The sequence below is a fragment of the Pleurodeles waltl genome, chromosome 3_1 (genome assembly GCF_031143425.1).
Source record: "Pleurodeles waltl isolate 20211129_DDA chromosome 3_1, aPleWal1.hap1.20221129, whole genome shotgun sequence".
In the NCBI taxonomy this organism is placed as follows: domain Eukaryota; kingdom Metazoa; phylum Chordata; class Amphibia; order Caudata; family Salamandridae; genus Pleurodeles; species Pleurodeles waltl.
The window spans coordinates 1,800,062,974-1,800,075,653 of NC_090440.1; positions in this window are offsets into that span (position 1 = coordinate 1,800,062,974).

A 12,680-nucleotide genomic window follows, 5' to 3' on the forward strand; every position below is an offset into this window, starting at 1 on the left:
TGGCAAGGGAGCCACGGGCTCCAACCTAAGCAATCACAATGGGCCCTCTTTCCCCTTGTTGACTACTAAAAGACAGCCGCAATCAGGGTGCTCTTTGACTGCGGTTTCCACGTCATTACCGGTTGTTTTTAATAGTTAGCTAAGCCCTTTCATGACAGAAGTTGTGCATACGTTCTCTCTCTCTGTCTGTCTCTCCCTGGAGCACTCACTCCCTCTCTCTCTTTTGGGTGCACACTCTCTCTCAGGCACTTTCTCTCTCATGGGCACTCTCTTTCTCTCTCTCTCTCTCACGTGTGCTCTCTCTCACATTCATTTAATGGTAATTTCATATTTCCACTTAACTGATTTTTATAAGCCAACAGTATTGTCATTTTTTGCCCATAACTAAATTATGTGAAATTACATTAGTGATGCAAAATGCACTTTGGGGTAGCTTGAGTATGCCAGGACATACCTTAAGTTCTGAGAGAATCCACTTGACACACCAGATAATATCTTGTGTCATGTCTGCTTCAGGCTATTCCATGCAAGGCATTATATGCTCAAACTAATCATTTGCAACATAAATATTGTGCGACATTTTGCACTGGCATAACTTACACAATTTTGTGTACTTTGTGCAGAATTGAACGGATTTCACAAATTATATTGCGTAACAGACCATTTTGCACAGGCCTAAGATTTAAAATACAATATCCTGCAAAGAAATGTTACGAAAGTCTGTGTCATCTTGGTGGCAAACAACTGGTATAATATGCATTCTTTTTGTCACTTGATGCCTTGGTGGCAAAAAGTGGCCGGCGCAATGCCAGTAGTTCCAAATGTAGGGGAAGAGTATGCTGCTACATGAAGTTGCTTGTGTGCATCAGGTGAATTTTTGTTGTTGTCAGTGATGTTTGCGTGAGGGATGCTGGCTGTACGTAATCTGTGCTATTTGAAAGGAAAATTTGCATTTCTGCTCCCCTGCCAAACCTGATTTGTGAGCATGACCAGCCTTGCACTGCTGCTGCCTACACAGTATATGTGCTGTGTCTCTGAAGGAAGCTTGCATTTGTGCTGTCAAGGCGAATCCTCTCTTGAGTGTGCAAGGACATTTATACTGTTGATACTTTTGTTGTGTACCTGTATAACAGTTTTTACCACCTTTTTATATTTTCTTTATTTTTTAATATGTGTATTGGGCATGCAGTAAATCTCTTAAAACAGAAAAGTAAGGGCCATATTTATACTTTTTGACGCAAAACTGCACCAACGCAGTTTTGCGTCAAAATAATTTGCGCCGTCTAACGCCATTTTGAAGCGCCGTGCGGGCGTCAAATTTATACTTTGACGTACGGCGGCGCAACCAACAGGTGGGAGTCATTATTTCGTGACGCACACAGCATTGGTCTGTCGTAAAGGAAACCAACGTAAAGGTGACGCACATCACTGTGGGTCGATTTACGACAGCGCAATTCGTAAAGCGCTGGTTTTTTTCACGCTATTGCGTTAAATTTTTGCGCGAAAACTGCCCTGTCAGCAGAGGAGACCCAAAATGGATCCCAGATGCCACAACAGACCCCAGGAGGATGAGAGCAGACCAGGAACCAGCCAGGAGGACCCATACAGGAACCAGGACATTTTTTTTAAAAAAAGAAAGTGTCGCTTCAGTGAAGAGGAGCAGGAAATCCTGGTGAAAGAGGTGACGGAACACCAGCACCAACTTTTCATCTCCTCTAAATTGCCACTCAGTAGGAGAGAGGCCATATGGAAACAAATAGTGGACAAGATCAACAGTGTGGCTGAAGAACGCCGCACAGTCACTGAGTGTAAGAAACGCTGGCATGACTGCAAACGTAGGACAAAAGAGAAAATGGCCAGGAACAGGAAGGCAGCAATGAAGACTGGAGGGGGGAGTCCAGCACAACAGGAGGCCCTGGACCACATGGAGGAGATGGTCGCAGCCGTCATCCCGGAGGAGATCGTCACAGGGATTCAAGGACTGGACAGCGCAGACTACCACGACACAACGCACATGCAGGGTAAGTCGCATGGGGAATTCAAATGCAATAATGGGGACTGTAAGCAGGGGGGGGGATACCTACTACACAATGCATGTAAGTCAGCACATATATGAAGTGGCATGGGTAAAGGGGCACGGCAGGGGGGCATGCCCAGCACAGACCGAAGCTGGGGCACGACAAAATACAGCAACAACAACAGTCCCATGGGGACATCCTGTAATGACAACAATAGAGCCAAGGGAAAGCAGCGACAGGTGGGAAGGCCACTAACACAAATCCACATCCAGGCACTTGTATTGCAAAATCTATCCTACATCAACTAGGTCCCTATCAGTAATGCAGTAGCCAAAACAACAACTGCAATGTAACTGCCACAACAGTTGACAATAACACCTCTCATCTCTGTGCACCTATAGTACCAAATGGCAGGAACCTCCCCATGGAACATACATACCTAAATTAGGGGGTGAGGATGACATCCGCAACTATTCATAGAAATAAGACAAAGGCACCAGTACACTCAAATGCTGAATGTCCATACCTGACACAAACATAAGCCTAAGTAAACAGCAATAGGAGCCACACAGCACTAACGACACACACAGGCTGCATACGTCACTGTCCCTCACGTGCCTGGCTAACAAGGCTACATCACTAATGTCATACTGCTCAGACAACAACATTGAGAAGGGGACACAGGCAACTGGTCACTGAAACACATCTGCAAAGTCTGACAAACAAATAGGACATTCATACGATAAACAGGCCAATCCAGTAAGACACACATGACCCAACATCATCTTCAAACATCAACAATGTTTACATCCATACCACATCCTAACATTGACATTCATAGGTAATGCCACGTAACATGTACAGTTCATGCAATGTGAATAAAAAGTGTATGGGGCAGGGCCTGAGAGGCAAGTGTGCTGGCAGGGCAGTCACAACACCCATAGTCAGTCAAAGTGTATTGTGGCAAGTGTAACGTATACTTTGCGCATTAGCCTCAGGCTGGAGGCCTTTGTGCATCTTACCCTGAATTTACTTATACTTATTTGCTCACATCTAAGAGCCTCAGAGCACTTTGCACTAAATGATTCTCATTGCCCTTCCTATCAGTTAATTTAGCAAATAGCCAGTCCTAAGGTGTTGTCAATTAGTCAAATCACACTGTTTTGCCTACTTCTGCATTGGAGTTTGCCTGAACATATTCACTCTGTGCCCCAGTCAAGTATACAGTCTGGTATGTTGCTGATAGATGTGGTAGGGGTTAAGGTTTGGCATTCCTGCGTAGGGAAACTTTGTCATCACGATGACATATGACTTATAAAATCACTTCCTTGTCCCAAGATATGCAAGAGGGAGTTTCCAAACAGAGAAACACAACTAGATGCTGCCTGCCTTGCTGCTGATGCACAACCAGATCACAGCCCATTCCTCTGATATGAGGGATGATGTCTCCCCTGTGATTCAGACAGGCAAGCTCCAAACTTAACATGCTGTGCTATACATAGAACAAGCAGAGGGAGAGTAGAAACTGTTAGGCACCATGATAGCTGTGTACTAATGTATTACTCTCCTGCGGACTATTTCAATTCTAACAGTGTGTATTGTTTGGGTTATTGTGGCTCACACCTAAATTTCTACAACTCAGTTGTACAATGAAACCTCATATTAAACAAATACTGTCTATGTCATTTGTGTATGGTAACATACCGGAAAAGACATAATTGAGTAGGATCTGAGTGACCACGACTTGCCTGAGAAGTTCCAAAGATGTCGTGCGCTCGGATGTCTAAACATTCCTTTGATGTGGGAGACCAGAGGCACTGCTAGTTAGTCTGAGCAAAATGAAATATCAGGGTGACAGAGTTATTTACAAGTGGGTCAGACTTAGTCCCCCACACCATTAGCTATCCTGCTGCCTAGAAAGCCAGTAATCACATGTAGGATAATGAGAGCCCACCCAACAAAATGTCCCTCCATAACAATAGTTAAACACCGAGGGAGGAGTAGGACAAAAACACGCATATTCCTAAATAATTACAAAGCAACACCTAGAGGCGATCTGGCAGACATGTCTGATAGCTCCATATCATACATGTGACACACAGGTGGGCCATAGGCCTACAACAATGCCCTATGACGGACAGCAGATACCAAGACAAACACAGAGCACAAAGTTAAGGCATCCCAAGGCTTGTATTTTAGTGCAAAATTGTCACAACACAGACACACTAATTGTACCCTGTTTCATTGCAGAGGAACACGGATCTGCTGCCGATATGCCTGTCCATGAGTTCCCTGATGACATGGATGACGAGCCCATAAACCTCCCACAAGAGACCATTCAAATGGTCCTTGAAAGCCTCCAAACCCCACCTCAGTCACAAGGAGGAGCACAGAAGAAGCAGCCACCACAGGAGAACCACCCGCCACCCCAATTGTAAGACCTGCCAGCTCCAACACAGCTGAGGACTCTGACGACACTGGCACCAGCTTTGAAAGAACTGTCGTTGGGGTCCAACGGGAGCTGGCCAAGGAGGTGCGGGTGGGGATGCAAACTATGGCAGCCAGCCTTGAGGGGGTGCGTTCGTGCATGTTGTCAACTGCTGATCAGGCTGCTGCAATGCAAGCCCGAACATCGCTCTTGGAGGAACTTTTAAAAACACAGAAGGAAATCTGCACAGCTGTCATCCAGTTGACACAACAACTCCAACTGCAAGCCAGTCAACGTGTGCACGAATGCAACATAGAACCCCTCAGGGCCGACCTGGCTGCCTACCATCGTGATGTGGCTGCCATTCTGAAAAACCAGCATGCCCTCCTTGATGCAGTACTGCCCTTCATAACTCGACAGGGAGCAGCCCCCGGGATGTCTGCCTCCATGTCTTCTAACACTGAGGTGTGTGTTGCCCCTTCACAACCAACAACAACAAGGACACACCAGGCAACACACCCATCAGAAGAAGAAGACATGGAACAGATAACATTCACACGCAAGAGTACCCGGAAGCCCTAGTCCCTGCACCATGGCCTACTCTGACCAACGTCCTACGTTTTGACAAATGCCAGTCTCACTCCAACTACACTCAATGACTGTTTGGCAATCCACTGTATGACTTGTCCCCATTGCCAGTGAATGTCTCTCTCCTACTATTTGGCAATTCCTGTCCCTCTGCACTGTCTGTGACATCACCCCAGCATGTCAGGAGCATCATCCACACCCCGTCTGTAGGATCACCATGTAAGAATGCACCAGAACGGACTCAGCTAACATTGTGAATGGACATTTTGCACTACAGCACCTATAAAAAAATATCACTTGCACACCTATTGTGTCTCTGTGTTATTTCACACTTCAACTGTGCAGTACATAACTCCAAAGTGGCTGTGTGGCAACCGTGTCGATTCTCTATACTACTGTCCTGATTTCATGTATACTGAAACATCTGTGCAGTGGCCAGGAATGCATCATAGCCTTACTATACTGAGGAAAATAACTGATGAAGGGACTAAGCACACACAATCATGCTGTGTTGGACAGAATGATGCACCATCTATAGCTATTCTAGACAACTAATGGTGGCTGAGAAATGTAGGCACCATGCAATACTTAAATAAGAAATAATGCTGTAAAATGTAAGGAATCATTAACAAATTACACTGCATCAATCACCCTTACGGAGTATACTTCCATGAAGGAAAGTCATGCTGAATCAGTACACACATGATGTAGGTCAGCAATGACAGCAACAAGACAAGAGTGTGAACAACTCCTCATCTACAAAGATCTCCCTGAACTTCACACTGCTGTCCGACCTATCTATTTACATACAATAACAAGTCTGGAAGCACTCTTTGTGAAGTGGGATACATGCCAACCCAAAACCTTGATGATCAATGCACACTACCAATGGTGGGTCTCCCACATGCTGGATACTTACCAAGTTAGCACACGGGTAGCTGGCATGTTAAACCTCAATATCCAGGGGATAGCGAGAATAGGACACAAATGTCATACTAAAACATTCTGCTACACTGATGTCAAGGCCATGATAATGTAGCACCTAACGCATCATGTAAAGGGTTCAATTTTTTTTTATTTAAATGAAGTAATAAAAGAGGCAACTAAGGGAAAGGTAAACCTACACTAACCTAACCTGACTACTACTAACCCACAACTGTCCCTAACTAACCTAAGCTAAACTTACTCTACACATGTAACGAAACGATCTAAACATCAACCCCCCACCCACCATTATGAGACAAGACACATGCAGGACAACACTTACTAACCTACACACATACTATACTATCCTAAACAAACATATATTTTTTGGGTAATATTTTTTTAATAATTATTTTTTTTAAAAAAATGTTTTTTTTTTTTTTTAAACAGGAATCCCAACATTGCCCCCCACCCACCCACCCACACAAAAATATAAGATAGAAAGAATAAGGACCCCCCACCCTCTTCCCTAACACTAACTAAGCTAATTACCTATACTTATCCTATAACTAACCCCCAAAACCCAACTAACAGTATAAAATAGGAAAGAGGTGAGAGGGGAGGGGTAAAAGTTCAGGAGGGCAAAAGTACTACAGATTTGCCCTCGGTAGTGTGCGCCTGATGGAGCGGACCTTCTTTTTCACATAACTCATGTCCTCCCTCAGGTTGTCCACCTTTTTAACCAACTTGTCCAATTTTCGGGACAATGCCAGGAAGGCAGCTGGGTCGACAGGAGGGTCTGTGCTGGTTTGCGTGCCGGCGGAGGTGGATGTTGTGGCAGGAGTTGTGTGGCCACGGGACAGTCCTGCTACCACCACACGGCTGGGTCCAGGTCTGGAGGAAGATGCTTGGTCCGTTGCTGGGTCCACTTGGGCAGACCTGGTGGATGTGGTGTCAGTGGTTGTTGGTGGCACTGTAGGGGGAGCCTGTGGTGTGGCCCACCACGCCCCGGAGGCCCGATCTTCATGGTACTTGCGGGCCATCCTCCGATACCCACACTGCACCTGTAGGATGTGCCTGTATCTCATCGCACGGCGCTCAAAATGGTTGCGATCTGGGGCACTCAGGTTTGCAGCTGTGAAGAGAAAAGGCAAATATTTAGCTTTGGATTTGCATTGGGTGGAATACCACAATGGGTCATTTGTCCATTACTAGATATGTATTGGTTGTAGCAATTGTCACAACATAGTTCACGGAAAGGCTCAGAGGAAGTACATGTGAAACATGCATACATAAGGGCATATCACACCTAGCATATCCGTGTCTCTACATGATGGATGACATCACCCTAAACTACTCATCCAAATCATACCTAAGGCATTTGACATCATGGCTGCACCTCTTCTGCATACTGACTTCACTACATATGTCATTCTATGTGATAACAATCACACTCCTCACTCAATGGCATTTGGAATTAGTTGTGTGCTAAGATTGAACCCATGGGCCAGAATCAAATGTCAACTCTAGGGGCCAGATGTAGGAATTTGGAAAATGCAACTAGCAATTTGCAATGCAGAACGGTGTCTCTGACACCGTCTGCGAGTCGCTATGGGGTCGCTAAGACCCACCTCATGAACATCAATGATGTGGGTTCCAAGTTGCGCCACCTTAGCGACTATGGGCACTCACTGGGATGGAGGCCTGCTGGGAACAGCAGACCTCCATGGACGTGACTGCTTTAAAATAAAGCAGGTTATTTATCCCCAAGTGTAGGCCGTTTACCTGAAAGGAAAATGAGCTGCAATTAGTAAAAAATCACAACAACTTCAATCTTGGAATATTTCACGGTAATTAGTGGTCCCTTAGACCACTGGCTGATTTGTACAGGATTATTTCGGTCCACTCACAAAGGTGAAGGGTTACAATGGGGACCCCTTCCAGTTAGCAAGTGGGTTACCATCCACTTCAAGTGGATGATAACTGCGACTCACTTTGAAACCACGTACTCGGTTGCAAATGGGATTGACTACCACTGTGAGTTGCAAGTAGGTCTGGAAAACCCCTTTATATTTTGCATTTTGAAAAGCATTTAGCTAATATGTTCATGACCACCAAATACATTTCGGAATAGGAAACAGACGTTTGCAACTCACAAACAGAAATTTATGCCATTTGCAACGTGTACACAGTTTGCTACATCTGGCCCTAGGTACTAACTCAAGTCACAAAAGGTGTCAAGTACGTGTAACATACTGGTTGCTACAGTCCTAGGTATCCTGTTTCACAGTAACATCCCAGTCTTTGTGGGTGGTGTGGGAAGAACAACCAACAATCCCATGTTCAATGCACACCCAGGAGTGTATAGAAAGTTCAACAAGTATGTGCCTTCACACACAACACCTATGAAGGGCTAGCAACACGTTGTAGTCAGCCAAACATTGTCACATCCCAGGTCCACACATGTCAAAATGATATGACTTAGGCCAACGTGACATACTATCAGTGAGGCATGTTTTACAACACACACAGAGGAGGTAGAACACCCATTCTCATGATTCGACAGAACACCTAGGCCATTGCACTCAAGTCACACACACTTCTAGTTCACCTTGTGGAAGTACATGCCCCCGGAAGATCCGACCTACAGTGTACACAGTCCATCCTCAACTAGGAAGAAGCACTTGTCATCAGAGCCATGTGCCTAAGCTATCTGGGAGACTGTCAGGCTGATATGCAGACTCAGTTCATGGCAAGTCCCTGACCAAGTCTAACATTGACCATTGTATTCCAAATGAGTCATCCCATTCCCCATTGCCGCACAACTGGAATGACCTACAGCCCCTCAATCTGAGAGATGGCTAGGTATTGCTCTACAGAAACATAAGTCCTATTTGATATCACACTAAAACAACAATGCCAATGAACGGCGAGCGCATCAAATCATGAATTCTCTTGAACACACAGTAATCCATCATGCTTCATTACCAAACAATGAAAATAGCACTCAGGCGACACTCACTGTAGGTATCGGGGTTGTCAAAATGTGCCACCTCTCCCACGGTGTACGGGGCTGGTCCACCTGTAAAGCATGAAAGGAAGAATATACTCAGACTGGGTGAACTGACAAATAATTTCTGTTACAATGACACTGTGTGAATATGACATGGTAATGATAGACTTTCCCACATGCTCATACTGCATGGATGACTTTGTATTCAACATTATCATTGGATGAGTCTCCTGCTACAGTGACACACCCTACTACACACATGCAGTGGCCAGGACAGTCATGTGTCGTCCAAGTTAACCCTCCATTAGTATGCCCCAACAATAATTTTATCCCTACATCTCAGCATGTGCATCCCAGAGAGACATTCCAAAACTGGTTCCATGAGGACTGCATGACCACTCACAATCAAACAGGCTAGGTGGACATGTTCAACACACAGCAACCACACACACATGTGACATATGTGTGGACAACATAACTAACTTCAGGTGACGTGAAGGCAACACACATGTATAGCATCATCATGTGTTTCTAATTTTCTGTCTAGCTATGGCGTCTACATATGTAGGTATGTGGTTTCTACATGACTTACTCACTGGCCATTATGACCACTAGAGTACAAATAGAGCCGTTCACGTGTTGCTTGTCTGACACAAATGCAACACTACATTACATACAGCTACAGGCATCTAGTATGTGTTGCAAAAATGAGCCATCGGACTGGTAGCATTGGTCTTCATACACATTCTGCAACAAATACACATTAGGGCACATATGGATACCTTTGGAGCGCATCATTTGCATCATTTTGTGACGCAGAGAGGGGGCTAATTAGCAAAATACAGATAGATGTTGCAATTTGCTGCTGTTATTGCGTGAAAATGTGTTGCAAAAATGGGGATATATGTGTATAAACATGGGCCTAGGTTCCCTAGCATTACACACAGTCAGCTACTTATTTAGCAGATTGGCTAACAATCATCACATGTTCCCACACAGATTTCTATTATTCCCATGTAATTGATTTGTACTCACCAACATGGCCACCAATCCTGAGTCCCAGGTGGTCCAGCAGGTCCTGTTCCCTGGTGATCAGATCTGCCCAGCGGTGCTTCAATTGATGGACATTTCGCATGCTCCCGTAGACCCAGACCAGGTGATGGCGCACCTTCTCCCACCGGATTTTCCTAGCCTCCGTGTGATACCCCTGTATCACACGGCCCCCAGCATCAGTGGGAGGAAATGGCTAACTAGCCATATAAACCCCCCAATTCATCTTCACCCGTCCTGGACAGGCGAGGCCTACCTGACATATTGATAGCTAGAAAAATGGACAAATGAAATAAGAAAGTAAAAGTGGGAAATGGGGAAAGGTAGAGGTGTGAAAGAAAATGAAAAAGGAGAAAAATAGCCCAACTAACCCCCCAAACTATGCTACCCACAACAGACTCCCACAGACAATACAAACAATCACAGGAATAGACAAAACAAGACTAAACAGACTGAGACAATGTTATACAACAAGAATAGATTGACAAAAAGACAAAATACAAGGGACACAGGACACTAAAGCAGTAAAACACAGGACAACACCTTTCACACAACCACACAGTCTAGGAAAATCTGAGACTGCAAAGTGAAAGTGAAAGTTAACTCCCAGTACAGATTTTGTAAACAGGATATCCTATTACATCACTTCCTGCATAAAATGGCCGCCGTTTTTATTTTCCCGTTATGCGTCATATTTTCACGCATACACAATTGTGCGTCATTTTTTTTTACGCATTACATTGCACATGATGCCGAGTCAAAAAATATGATATGAATATTAATAATTTTTACTGTACATGAGATGACCAACATATTGTCCATGTTGCGTCAATTTTACCACGCATACATCATGGGTGTCATTTTTTTCCACGTACAGTAGTGCACATGATGCTGAGTCAAAAAATATGATATGAATATTAATAATTTTTAATGTACATGAGATGACCAACATATTGTCCATGTAGCGTCAATTTTACCACGCATACATCATGGGCGTCATTTTTTTCCAAGTACAGTAGTGCACATGATGCTGAGTCAAAAAATATGATATGAATATTAATAATTTTTAATGTACATGAGATGACCAACATATTGTCCATGTAGCGTCAATTTTACCACGCATACATCATGGGCGTCATTTTTTTCCACGTACAGTAGTGCACATGATGCTGAGTCAAAAAAATGTATGATGTAAATTATACTTAGATGGCTAAATATGTGACACTTTTGGACACATTTATATTTGACTCTGCATTCTGTGCACTCATGTACGTGAACAAATTATGACGCCCATGCTGTATGCGTAGAATGTGGAGCAAATATTTCCTTATGTCTTCATGTTTTTAACTTTGGAAAGGTGATTTGTCATGGTCAAACGGTGCTATGTGATACACATTTGTGTTTGGATATGACACATGTCCGTTGTTGTATGTATAGAAGGCATTCACAATGTAATGTTTTGGATACGTTAACTAATGTATTGACCATATTTGTCAACATATTTGGGGTAATTGCTGATGGCTATTTTTAAATGATGGATGGGATACCATGATGTATTCCTTCTCCAAAATGTGTCCACAATTATGATGGTGATGCTTTTATCTGTAGTCCTAACAGGGAGTGCAATAGTCACTTACAGTTTTTATGGGGCTAACCATGTCCCATTATGATTTAGTGTTTCAGATTTGTGTTGGACTTTTGACATGTAGCCCACACATGTGCCTTATGCATGTGTTTAGTTCACAAGTACAAGATTCTTGTATGTTTTGGGGGCGGTAGAGGTGGACTTACGCCCCCAGCACCCTAGGATTTGACCATCCAGAATAGCTACTGTATCCATGGAGTATATTTATTATATCATGGCAAACCTGCAGCAGCAGGCTAATGTAAGGCCATATGGTATGAATGACTGTTGACCATTCATTCATCTCATTAGCCCATTTGACGTTTGCAGTAATGATGAATTGGAGCAAACTTGCATACCATTTTCCAATGACTATGTTTGCAAGACTCTCAGCGTTCCCGATGTGATAATGAGAATAATTTTGTTGTTGTCTGTGTCCCTTTCTGCATAAACTGGTTTAGTGGCATGTTACATTCTTCCTGCTAGGTTCAAACTGGGACCCAACTGTGATGGTCTACTTTCAAATATTAGGTTGATTGTATGACATATGTGTACATGTGTGTTGGAATGTGGATCCACTATCACCTGTCTGGGTGTATGTTGTCACTGTGACTTCAAGGTCTCCTCCTGAGTTAGTGGCAGCTGATGTTGTTCCAATTGTGTATTGCTCATATCACACACTTGAGAGAAGCCATTGATGACATGGTCACGTACACATGGATGGTCCCACCCTGTCTCTGAACACGTGTGATGTGACTTTCAAATGATCTCAAATTTTGGGCTGGATGAGAGACTGTTTCAGGTGTTTGGATCCAGCATGTGTAATTGCCACATTTGTACTCCTGTTGGGCTCTGTGTATGGTAATGTATCATGTCACATCCTACCCTCTGTGCATACAGTTGTGATGTTTATTTTTGGTGTGATGACTGTTATAGCATTCTTGCTCAATGAGACGACATTCTTCTTCAGCGATTTCAAAATAAAGGTGGTCAGAAATGCATAGGCCAAAGCATGATGTGGTGTTGGTTATCTGT